The 12,483-nt window shown below is 30.4% G+C and overlaps 2 protein-coding genes across 3 annotated transcripts in view; both read right to left on the bottom strand.

The window, feature by feature from the left end:
* The window catches only part of LOC126781675 (sorting nexin lst-4), a 35,218-nt gene extending 22,869 nt beyond the window's left edge, over nucleotides 1–12,349 (bottom strand). Inside the window, exon 1 of the mRNA XM_050506639.1 lies at nucleotides 12,189–12,349. The gene's annotated coding sequence lies outside the window, so the exon portion shown is untranslated. The remainder of the gene's footprint in view (nucleotides 1–12,188) is intronic.
* LOC126781729 (CD151 antigen-like) overlaps nucleotides 1–12,483 on the bottom strand; it is a 112,946-nt gene that overhangs the window by 30,911 nt on the left and 69,552 nt on the right. The window lies entirely within an intron of this gene.

The raw sequence follows: 12,483 nt of genomic DNA, 5'->3' as shown, positions 1-12,483 counted from the left end.
AGTGTTTAATATAAAAAAAACCCTGATCCCCATTTCATCCGCGAAACACTTACTCTTTTCAGTTTTATCAAATAATGTAAAACGAAAACGAATTCAATGCATAATGCAAGAAATTCTCAAACGGTCATTTATATTCTGATCATTTGTAAAGTTGCAAATTTTTGAAGATAAATCTCAAAGAGTACAGTTGCATTTTCACTACTTTCGAAGAGAAAATCTGGAGACAGTATCTTTGAATGTATTGAAGTTTTATTTATCTTTCCATTGTCGTTCTGTGGGTTTGTATCCTTTTGTCTTCTTGACTATCTGCTTATATCAATTAACCGATTCCGTATTGTTTATTATATTTGTTAATTCTTTAAATTTATGTTTTCTTATTAAAATCAATTTGGCACTTATTTAATTTCTCGTCTTATTGCTCTACTAGTGACAGGAGGGCTGGTTCATTTTGGCCAGAGAATTGAAATTGCGATTCAAATGGAAATGCTGCTAGCATTCTTGCAATCGTTCCACGCGGTCACGAGTTACTTTTAATTTTTATTTGTATATGTTTAAGGCTTTAATGTAAAATAATTATGTATTAATAAAGTATAAGCCACATTATTATATTGTTTTACGAGTCGACAAATTTTCACTTATAATGTATATATTTCAAACATTGTTTCTGTATATCAATTAAGCTATATTTCTCGTGATAAGAAAATGAAAGTCGGTTCCGCCTTTTTGATACTGCTGCCTTAGTAAATGGTGTTTTGTAAAGCTAGGGGCTATATGCCTCTAGCATCACACAAGCCTTTAACAATTCTAATGCTCCGTAACACCAAAGATGTTATGTCTGTAGTTTCTCTAATTATGCTGGGTCACTCAATTGTCACATACTAAAACGTCCGAAAAATAACATTGCTTTGAATAACACAAGCTGGGCTCGGTTCTATAATATCAAAAGGGATCAAGGAAATTTAAAAAAAGAAATGGAATTGTATTTTTGTTAAAACTCCTTTGTATGTCGTATAAAAAATATAAATATTATAACTGTTAACATTTTGTAGTATAAGATCTCCTAGTGTTTGTTTATAGTATTAGGTTAAAACGTGAACTTATATTTAGGACGTGAGTCCTAACACACACAACATAAAAAAGTAACTTTCGTTGTCAATATAAGTTAGGTATCATTTCAAAGGATACCAAGATTGATTTCTTTTTTTCAAATTCTTTAATTTTTTTCAGTTTCAATGGCAATTTTTCGAAATTTTCGAAATTTCCTTTTTGCCACGTGCCCCCACAAAAAAGCCCTGTTAACTCGACAATTGAGTAAAACTTATAAAATCACGAGATAACTTTCAGAGCCCGATTTGAACATAGTACTTTAAATTGTTCTTTGTTATATTCTTGACATGTTAGCACACAAAAAATATATTATTGAAACTATAATTTAAAAATGCTAAACATCAAAGAATCTTTATTTAAAAATCTGTGAATGATTGGATACAACAAACATAAAAAAACACAATCATGAACTTACTGCATGCAATACAAAAATAACGCACATGTTTATTGTTAATAATTAACAACCAGTTTTTCCTGCAATAATGATATCAAAGCTGTTACTACTGTACTTAAGAAGCCAGTTGATGGACTTTAATAGCATTCATATTATTTATAGTTTATTGTACATGAACTTCTAATTATTATTTACCAATAAGCGCTTTCTCGAAAATTCACCGGTAAATTATAAGAGGCTGTAGGCCGTAGGTTAGTATTTGGAGGACGGGGTCAAACAATTTTGACCATGGTTTGGTTTACAATAAATATATGATTGTAGACAAAAACAATTTCAAGATAATAATTTTTTTAATAACTTTATTTTTTATATTTACATTATCCATCTCTTAAAGTGTGAGATAACAAAAAAAGAGGAAAGATGAGTGGGAATGAATCAACAAACCTTCTTATTTTAATATCGTAACAATATTTAAAACGAATATGTAAGTAAAATATAAATATTTTTCGACGGAAACACTATATTTCTTAAGTTTATTGAGAAAGTCGAGATAGCTCAGGGGGTAAGAACGCGTGAATTTTAACGCGATGAACGTGGGTTCAAACTCACGCAAGCACCTCTGAATTTTTAAGTGCTTAATTTCTGCTTTCATCTCGTGCTTTTCGGTGAAGGAAAACATCGTGAGGAAACCTGCAACCAACCCGCATTGGGACAGCGTGGTGGAACAAGCTCCAAACGTTTTCCTCAAAAAGGGAGAGGAGGCCTTAGCCCAGCAGTGGGACATTTACAGGCTGTTACTGTATTCAAATTTTATTATAAAACTATATTTAAAAAAGAATATCTGTCTGACTGAGAAACATATCAACGCACAGCCCAAACTACTGCTAGCACTGTGAAAAATTTATTACGGGTTCGTTTTACATAGTAGGGAAAAATATATATTCCGATCCGTTTATAGCTTTTCTTTTAATTTATATTTTAAAAACGATTGAGAAGTGCTTGTACTACTCTCATAAATCTTATTACGTTCTACTCGAATAAATTTAATTTTGTATTTCATATTTTAGGACACGGTATATATTTTGTAGCTTATCGAAGTAAGCATTAAAAAACATTTCAATATTTTAAAGTTACTTATTGAAGTAGGCAAAAACAATTAAAAAGCGCTTGATTGATTTCAACGTCATATTACAATATTGAATTAGATAAATGTAAAACTACACCGGTTTGGAATGTAAATCTACCAAGAAGAACCGGTAAGAAACTCAGTAAAATTAAGCTTTCTTATTGGTTGGAAAAGTTCGCTATGTAGCGATGAGGTCGCCAAAATTGTATGCTACTTTTATTTAAGCTGTATCCATGTTTTGTATTTTTTTTGTGGTGAACAATAAAGTATAAAGTAAAGTAAGTAAATTAGTTACTTCCACCAATTTACATAGGTATTTAAATTATTATTTATTCATCATGACAATCAATGAAATCAATAATACTAACTCAACACTTTTTTACTATATATAGTCTATATATATAAACTTGTATTAAGTAATAAACCTTATAATAAAATATTAAATTAATTAACTCAGCCATATAATGATTCACAGCTAAATATACGAAAAATTAAATTAACTTCAATATAAACCAATTTTAATTTGGACACGTAATTATTTAATTAAATTATCAAAGAATATAAATTATACATAATTATGATAACAAACTTTAATGCATATATTGCAAAACGATCAGGCCATGCCAGATGGACAAGATAAAATGATAAGGGTGGAACCCTTGTGAGTTGACTGCAAAACCCTAAAAAGGAAGGGATCGACTGAAAACAACTTACTTTTGAAATGTGCCTCAGATGCTGTATAATGTTAAAATAGTAAAAAACAAATGATATTCTCATACCGATTTTTGTTACTTTTGGGTTTGAATAATGAACAATTTTATATTTCTCACATGTTATGTAAATAAGTTGTCGTGTAGTTTCTGATGAGGTAGAAAAGAGACACCTAATTTTTATCCACTCACGAAACGAAAACATTTCTGGTTGACACTTGTTTCAGAGGCAACCTAATTAGCCCTAGTGTGGTTTGATTTAAAAAAAATGTTCTAAAAATGTGAAATATATATATATATATATATATGTATATAAAATGTCGAGACCTTATATAATTAGCGGCAAACTTATCGAAAGCACGATTCAGAAAAAGATTTTTCACACAAATAGTACAAACATTTTTTACCGTAAGGTAAGTCGATATTTCTGTATATATTTATTTGTGGATATTGTTTTTCTCTGCCATCAGCATTTATCGCTTCAAAAAAAAAAAAAAAAACGAACAAACAAAACTTACCTCTTTATAAAGCTAGTATAGTTATTTATTTTGTTACTGTACGTATTTTCACGTCGTGCAATTTATAAGTTAATTTATGTTATTTTAGCACGAATAACATTTTTTTATCAAGAATTCTTATTGCGGTCGTAACCATATTCGTATGTAAATGTAATTGCAACGTACTCGCTAGTCAAATAATAGAAGCAGACTTTTATTGACACTTGTTATATTATGTGCAAATGTCAAAGAAATGATCCTTTGTATGCCAATTACTAAACTCGTATTGAGATATAAGAGATGCGCCCAAACGTTATTTTAAACATAATAACAAATACACAGAGCGTCAAATAACTACATTTTTTTAATACTTGTAGTTTTTTCTATAAGAATATTAATGATGTAAAATGTTAACAGATAATTAATAAAACAATTTCCTTCTGACAGGATGTCGGTCACGGCTGACGATTTCAAAGATACATATACAGGATATACTGCAGTGCGTGTCTGGTGATAAACACATGTGAAATTTTCCATTACTCATGGTCCGATGGGCCAGTAATCCGATACGACCGGAAAAAGACCGGGCGTAGAGCAGAGAGATTTACATGCGTTCCGAAAAGAGCCAAAACCGGGACGTTAGGATTTGCAACTGTTTAAACTAGTAAGTTGGTAAATGTTCTTAATATTATAAGAACAGTTTAACGATTTTTTTGTTCCATAAACAAAACTAACATATGTAGATTTTTTTAAATAATTTTAAATAAATTTAAAAAAATGAATTTAAATTTAAAATTTAAATCAACGTTTGATCCATTAACGAATTGTTTGTCAAGGGATATTTTAATACTTATTTTAATATTAATTTAATACTTAGTGTGCTTTAGTGCACTCTTATAATCCGATGGGGCGGCAATTCAACAATCGAAAAGAGATCAGGTACAAGACCCAACAACTTAGAATGCTTTCTCAGGATTTGAACACTCCTTAAATTCCAATGTCCGTAAATCTTCCAAAAAGTACTACTGCTTTTAAAAAAAAATGTATATTCATTAATTAGCCAAGAAAAGACGAATCCTACTTAGTTGCTTAGAATCTTCTCAGGTCTTCTATTTATTACGTTTCCATACATAATGAAGATTTTAGTTTGCCTTTTTCATACGACTAGCATGATTCACTTTACTTCAGTAATACGATGTTTTATTTTAACAACGTAAAAAAATCGTTTAATCTTCAAGTTACTACCCATTGATTAAGAGTATCTTATCAAATATTTACAATAATCTCACGTTCTGCTTGACATATCGGTCTACTGTTATATGTTATTAAAATAACACCTACGTATATGAATGTAAATATTGTATTGGTTAAGTTTCTTATGTTCTGTATTTTCTCGTATTCATCAGAATAAGGTGTTAAATATTGTAGACTAAAATGGTATATAAAAAAGAGCGTATTAAATTAAAATTTTTGTTAGGAAAACACGGTGTGATAATTTGTTCGGCAGCCGGGCTTTGTGTAAGCTCCTCCGGGTAGGTACCGCCTGCTCATCAATTATTCTGACAATATGTATTGCTATGTTCCGATTTGAGGGGCGAATGAACCAGTAACTATTACAGGTCTCGTGCCTGGATATCAAATCCTATCTTATGATTGGTAGTATATCGATAGTAACATCTCTTACGTTTCCACAATAATGACCAATTACTGGTATATTGTTACAGTATAAGGTCTACTTGCTCTTGCCTGCGTATTCAAAACAAAGCTTAAAAACTGTTTTTTTCGTTAATTTTTTATCACGATAACTTATTATTTAGGCATCGAGAAAGTAATTTGGCAATATTATTTCCGTTGTTCTCGTTTAAAGCAATTCAATTGTTGCTCTTAATATTTTTTGTCCTCTTTTATTACTTATAAATAGTCGCAGAATGACTGCGATATTTTAGCAGTGAGATCTGTCACGGCGAAAACTAACAAGAGTGTGACGCAAGAATCACTCCAGTTTTTTCCTACCGCTTTTTCTGTGACAGAGCAGGCATCAAGGTTAACGCGAACAATGACAAAAGTTGCAGCATAAAATTAATATTTCAAGCTCGTTGTTATTGTCGGAGGAATAGAGTAATGGTACTTTATTATAAATCTTTTAAAGATATACTGGTGATTCTTATTTACGAAGCGTATCGTTTTGATTAAAATGTAACGTCGTGAGCCTGTGATATTGTTCACGTAAACATTAATTGTTAAATTCATTCAACTCTGAATATGTTTCCTTTTATTAAGCACAATAATATTTTCATGAGTCGGGATGGCCTGTTTAGAACATATCTTAACATTGTATGTAACCCCGGTTAGCATCACTAAGTATTCATTTTCTTAATTATTTTTTCAATTTATTCGTACTCGTTACATATTCTGCAACAAGCACATTTACTAATTTCTATTGGTTCAGCGGGGTGGAATAAGCCTCTAACCTAAGGAAATTTAAGAGAGCACTTTTACTCAGAGTTAGGGCATTTTTCCAACTGATTAACCTCCGTCTTCTTAAGTAGGTATTAAATAAAAGATTGCTATAGCAATTAAAATAAAATGTTTATGAAAAGACATTGTTATTACAGTTTTATTGTGTGATGTAATATTAGGGACACAATTATCCCTAAGAAGTCTAGAATACTGTTTAAATTTCTTCGAAAAATACTATTCTTCTCAAATGAATCGCTTTCAGACATATTTTCTCCAATAAGCTGATATTAAAATTCGTTGCACGAATTTAGGATATTAAAACGCAACGTGCGATTTATTGAAAAAAAGTATTCCAAATTTACTATTTTTTTTAGCGTACTCTTTAACGCTTTACTTATTTTTATATAAAACATGTGGAAAAAACAAGGAAAAATCGCACGAAGTATATTTTTCATTTAAAACTAAGTAAAACAAGAATAATTAAAAACGACGTAAGTCCCGTTGCCTTACGTCGTTTTAGCTATACTGGATGGTAGTTACATTATTCTCCCATCTTTTCAGTGAAAAATATAATGGCAGCACAGATTTTTAAAAAAATAACCATACGTCGTATCAATGAACGTTGACTTTAATAAAATATTTAAAAAGTCCTTATAAATTGATTCTACGTTCGAGTAACAGACACGAACGACTTTTGTTTTTTCGATGTCAATTATTATTTTGCAAGTTACGAATAGCAATAAGTCTGTGTTATCTATGGTTTCACTGAAGTATTTTTTTGTGAGCGACTTTTTTGTTATTTCTTCTGATAAATAAAGTTCTTAAACCACAATAATGAAGTGAAGGAAAAGTCAGATCTAAATCTTCATTAACTTGAAGATATTTTTATAGAGTACGTGCCAGTGAGGCAATTTACTGCGGGCAATTCTCCAGTGGTTGCCGTCAGCTCGTATATCTTTTAGATATTGATTTCAATCTCGTCTAAATGAGCTCATTTCGAAAATATTACGTGAAAACGTGTCTTTTTTTTAATTTATAGTTTATGTATATTCTTTATCGTAAAGATGCTGGCTGATATCTATGCATATAGCGCTATAGTAATAATAAACAGACATTACTAGTTACGTAATGAATGTTGATTAGCATTCTTATAAGTCATGCTAATATGTCGCACATATATTTGTTTATTTGTTTTGTTTTTTTTTTGTATTCCTATTCTAGCGTCCCGGCTTCGCATAGACAGAACGTTTATATTGTAATACACTCTAACAGTTTATGTGGCACACGACAGTAAAACTCGCAATCAGCATATTTTTTTCAAGTGGCTTAAACATATTTCATCATATTTCAGCTAATTTTCACAAAAGTTTAAAGAAATATACACCTAACAATTCTCATTTATTACTTCGTCCATTGGTAAAAACAGTATGAAAATCCATTGGGAAGATTTTTAAATTATCGCGCTCAGACAGACAGATGCACTGGGGCACTTTATTTTATAAGATGTAAGTGCAACACATTACACGTGATAGAAGTAAAATTATTGCTGCTAAGCTATTGTTGATACTAATCAGCCTGTAAATGTTTCACTACTGGGCTCATGACTTCTCTCCTTTTGAGGAGAAGGTTAGGAATTTATTATCATATTATACATTTAGATTATCATTCGTAACATGCACGTTAGCTCACGATGGTTTCTTCACGGCTGAGCACAAGATGAATTAAAAACTCAAATTAAGTCAATGAAAATGCAGTGGTGCTTTCTCGGGTTTGAAGCTACAGTCTTCAGTATGCTAGGATGCAGGGTTGTAAACCGCTGTCTCGGCTCGGCAATCTCGGCTCATATTAATATGTAACTTTGTTAATAGCAAATGACTTATAAATATTCCCATTTTCATTCAATAATGTCATTGTGACTAATTTTCCGATAAAACACAATTAAGCTGAGATTTTATGAAAAAAATATAAAAAATAAAACATCCAGAAATATAAATTCCGTTAAGTATATCAAAGTAATTAAACTATAAATCTTTGCAGTTTCACTGAAATTAACTTTTAAATGTGAAGTTATAATAACGTTATTTAAGTTCAAACGCGCAACTTTTTAATGGGTCATAATTATAGGCAAATGAAACATAAAAATCATAGACCGCTGGCAGAATAATTTGTGCACGTATGTTAACGAAGAAAAATAATCAATCACTAATAATATTTTTTAAAGACGGTAGTTACTAAAAGGTCGGCTATTACTAAATAATATGAAAGACGTTAATATTTGGGTTTATCGAGATGAAGTTAACTTTTTTGATCTTATTCATATATATTCAAATATACCAAAACCTTATAGTATATTAAATTAACATAAGGTGAAATATAAAGGTAGGCCACAATAGGAAAACTATCTAGTTTTGCGTGGTTTATTACTTAACTTTTAAAGAAAAATTGTTACTATAGACTTTCTGAGAAATTACAAAACTACCACAGTAATATATGTATACTATAATAATGATTAAATAATGATTAAATATAGTTCGTATATATATCGACTATTCTTTGAAACTAGGTTAATTGAGGTCATATGGCTAAACTTAGATGAAAGTATTGAAATTTATTAGCGATCGAGTAGAAGTGTACATACATTCACAATTTATATTTTCTAAACTGGATAAATGGATTTCCTACATTCAATTCGTTCATAATTTCATTATAAATTATTTATTTATTTGCATAAATTGTAAACATTGTAAAAATTTTCAGGGATCGTTCATCGCTTCATGTATAGGTATCTTTTTTTATATAATAAAAAGGCGGACGAGCATATGGGCCACCTGATGGTAAGTGGTTACCAACGCCTTTAGACATTGGCACTGTAAGAAATGTTGACCATCGCTTACAATGCCAAATGTATAATACAAATGCCAATGGGCCACCAACTTTGGGACCTTAAATTTTATGCACCTTGTGCCTGTAAATACACTGGCTCACTCACATTTCAAACCGGAACACAACAATACCAAAACCACCACAAAATCGGTGTCCAGCGGTATTGCCCATGTTTAATTTAAATACACTTTTTTTTATAGAGCTTACTAGATTGATTGACGTTTATGGTTAATGCTCCTCTCATTAAAGCTATAATAAGATGTTCCCAAATAAATGGGATATGTAAAAAGTATACAAATTGGACTGGTAGTTCTAAAGATAAGCGCGTTCAACCATATAAATTTTCCATGTTTGTAATGCGGACTAACTGCGCACGTTTCTACATTTGTTATATACATATATATTTCGTGTTGTTTATCAGATTCATTGGCTTTTATCGTCACAGATCTGATCCTTAAAGTTATAATATAATGTTCCTTAAAACACACGGTATAGGATGCAAATACTGATATTGGACTATTTGATGAGCGTTCAGCCATATAAACTTTTCAAGTTTATACTATATCGGTTAGCCGTTTCGACTTTACCGAGTTAAAATAAGGATTTATGTATATAAGCATTCGCTAAACGATCTTTTCGCTCGTACTCAGCGAATGCATCGTACAATACGTTTGTTTAAATATTTCGTAATTGTATTATTATATATTATAAAACAACTCTACAAAAAATTTATAAAATAACTGTTTCTTATTCTTCATCTTTTAAATTATTATTTTATTTTGAAAAAGATTAATTTTTTATGACGGTTAAATTAAACAAAAGAAACCGAAAAACCGGAAAAACAAATATTATTTATAATATTCGTATGATATATATTATAAAGCTAAAAATATATTTATAAATATATGTATGTATTATGTAAATAAAGTGAATGTGTGTGTATACTAATACTTAAGATAAACTTTTCTAATTATATTGACTCAGTGCTTTTTTATAAAAAAAAAAACATTTATAATGTACAACATGAGGTACACATAAATAATTAAGAAGATTAGCATACAGCCAGTCAGACTTTAAACTTTTTGCAGAGAGATTAAAAAAGTCAAGGTTTCATACAGTTCAATTCTATTATTATTTATAGCGTCATGGTCACGTGAGTTAGTTTGGTTTCTACGCTATGATTCCTAATAGAATGTTGATACAATTGCTTGAAATGTAATAGGCTATAAGTTTTCCGCTAGGCAAGTACCTATCCTCTTCGGCGAAGCTATTCAGGAAAATAAACCCAAATAGAAATAAAGACGAATCCATCGAATTAATATAAAAATTAACCCACATGAAAACGTCAGTGGTGTTTGGCACTTGGATTTGAACCCGTGACATTCGTTTAAATTCACTTATAATCTCGACTTCATTTTATTATATTCTTGAAGTAACGGCCTGTATATGTCCCACTGCTAGAATATAGCTATCACAGGCAGGTTCACGATATTCCTTCACCACGTGAAATATGAGATGAACTATGAACATAAATTAATTGGTGGAAAAATTCAGTGGTGCATGCTTGAGTTTGAACGCAGAATCATCGGTTGAGATTCTCGTTTTTTAACCAATTCGTCATCACGGCTTATTTTATTTTAGTAACAAACAATAATGTTTTATTAACTTAAAACACATGTGTATATAGAAGAAATCCAGCAAAGGGTGAACTAGTATTGAGGGGATACTTAAATAAATAGTCCTCCAAACACATTATTTTTTTTTTTTTATAGAAAAGGAAGGCGGACGAGCATATGGGCCACCTGATGGTAAGTGGTCACCAACGCTCTTAGACATTGGCATTGTAAGAAATGTCAACCATCGCTTACATATCCAATGCGCCACCAACCTTGGGAACTAAGATTTTATGTCCCTTGTGCCTGTAATTACACTGGCTCACTCACCCTTCAAACCGGAACACAACAATATCAAGTATTGCTGTTTTGCGGTAGAATATCTGATGAGTGGGTGGTACCTACCCAGACGAGCTTGCACAAAGCCCTACCACCAGTATATATATATTATGTCTGTAGATCGACTACCTACTATTCTTTTTTTTTGTTTCGTTGTAATCGCATCCGTGAGTCAATAAGGAAGTATGGTTTTAGTGTCATTAGACATTGTTATACTGTTAGCTATAATGCTTCTACAATATTAATTTAATTATATAATTAAGTCTACTTATATATTTTTAAGCCCTGCCTGTTTTGTATTCAAAGTCATGTTTAGACTTCACAATGAATAAATAATGCAGGTTCGGTAAACGATAAATGTATTGTTTATTTGCGTTTCATGTATCCGCATTCGACTGGCCATTCACTGGTCTATGATTGCTAAGAAGCGCTAGTTAAAAAGCAGTAAAGCCTATGGAAGTTAATAGAGAGACAGAGACGTAAGATTACCGAGTGAGTTATAAATGCTAATGTTGTGTATTGTCGCTTTGTGAAAATAAAATATATTTAACAGTTATGATTACATTCTGACGTATAGTCGCCGTGTGATTCTTGTATACAAGGCCAACATACATAGTATACAATGCCATGTGTTGTCCGTAGTTTAAGCTATTTTATACCGTATATCCTATTTTGTAAAGGTTACTTTGAAATATCCAAGTTTGTAATAGTATTATTTACTTTTGATAAGAAGCGTGCAAAATATAAAATAGTTTTAAGACGTACCTAATTTAAGACGATAATTACTTTATAAAAATTTAACATGACATTATAATAAAAGTGTTTATAAAGGATTAGAATATTTTAAAAATATGTTTTAATTAAAATATCAAATACAATATAATGCAGTACATTTTATTCAACACTTTTATTTATATATTTTTTTATAAATTTTAATTTATTGTTATTTTTCTTGAAGTATATTTATTTTTAAATAATTTCCATATAGATTTTCAGAGAACTATAATTATTAGCACTAGAAACTTTACGTAATAAAACAATTATTGAATTATTTCTTACCAAGTATTATAAACACACATTCCGGTCACATTGTTCACACACACACATATGTATTACTTATACTATAACAATATATTAAAATTGAAACTTTTTTATTCTGTATAATTTTGGCGCGAAATTAAGATTATATCGGAGAGCCCGCGAAACGCGATGTCGCTTCCAACGCTACAATCGTACTGAGTTACTATAAGTAAGCTAATAAATATTATTATATAATAATTAATTCAGGTCTTCGAATCAGTATTGTGTTCTACATAAATTAATCTTTTCTATATGTTTTGTTTGATAAAACATT

The sequence above is a fragment of the Nymphalis io genome, chromosome 4, assembly GCF_905147045.1.
Source record: "Nymphalis io chromosome 4, ilAglIoxx1.1, whole genome shotgun sequence".
NCBI lineage: Eukaryota > Metazoa > Arthropoda > Insecta > Lepidoptera > Nymphalidae > Nymphalis > Nymphalis io.
Note: the sequence above shows the minus strand (reverse complement) of the source record. Positions and strands in the feature narration are given on the sequence as shown.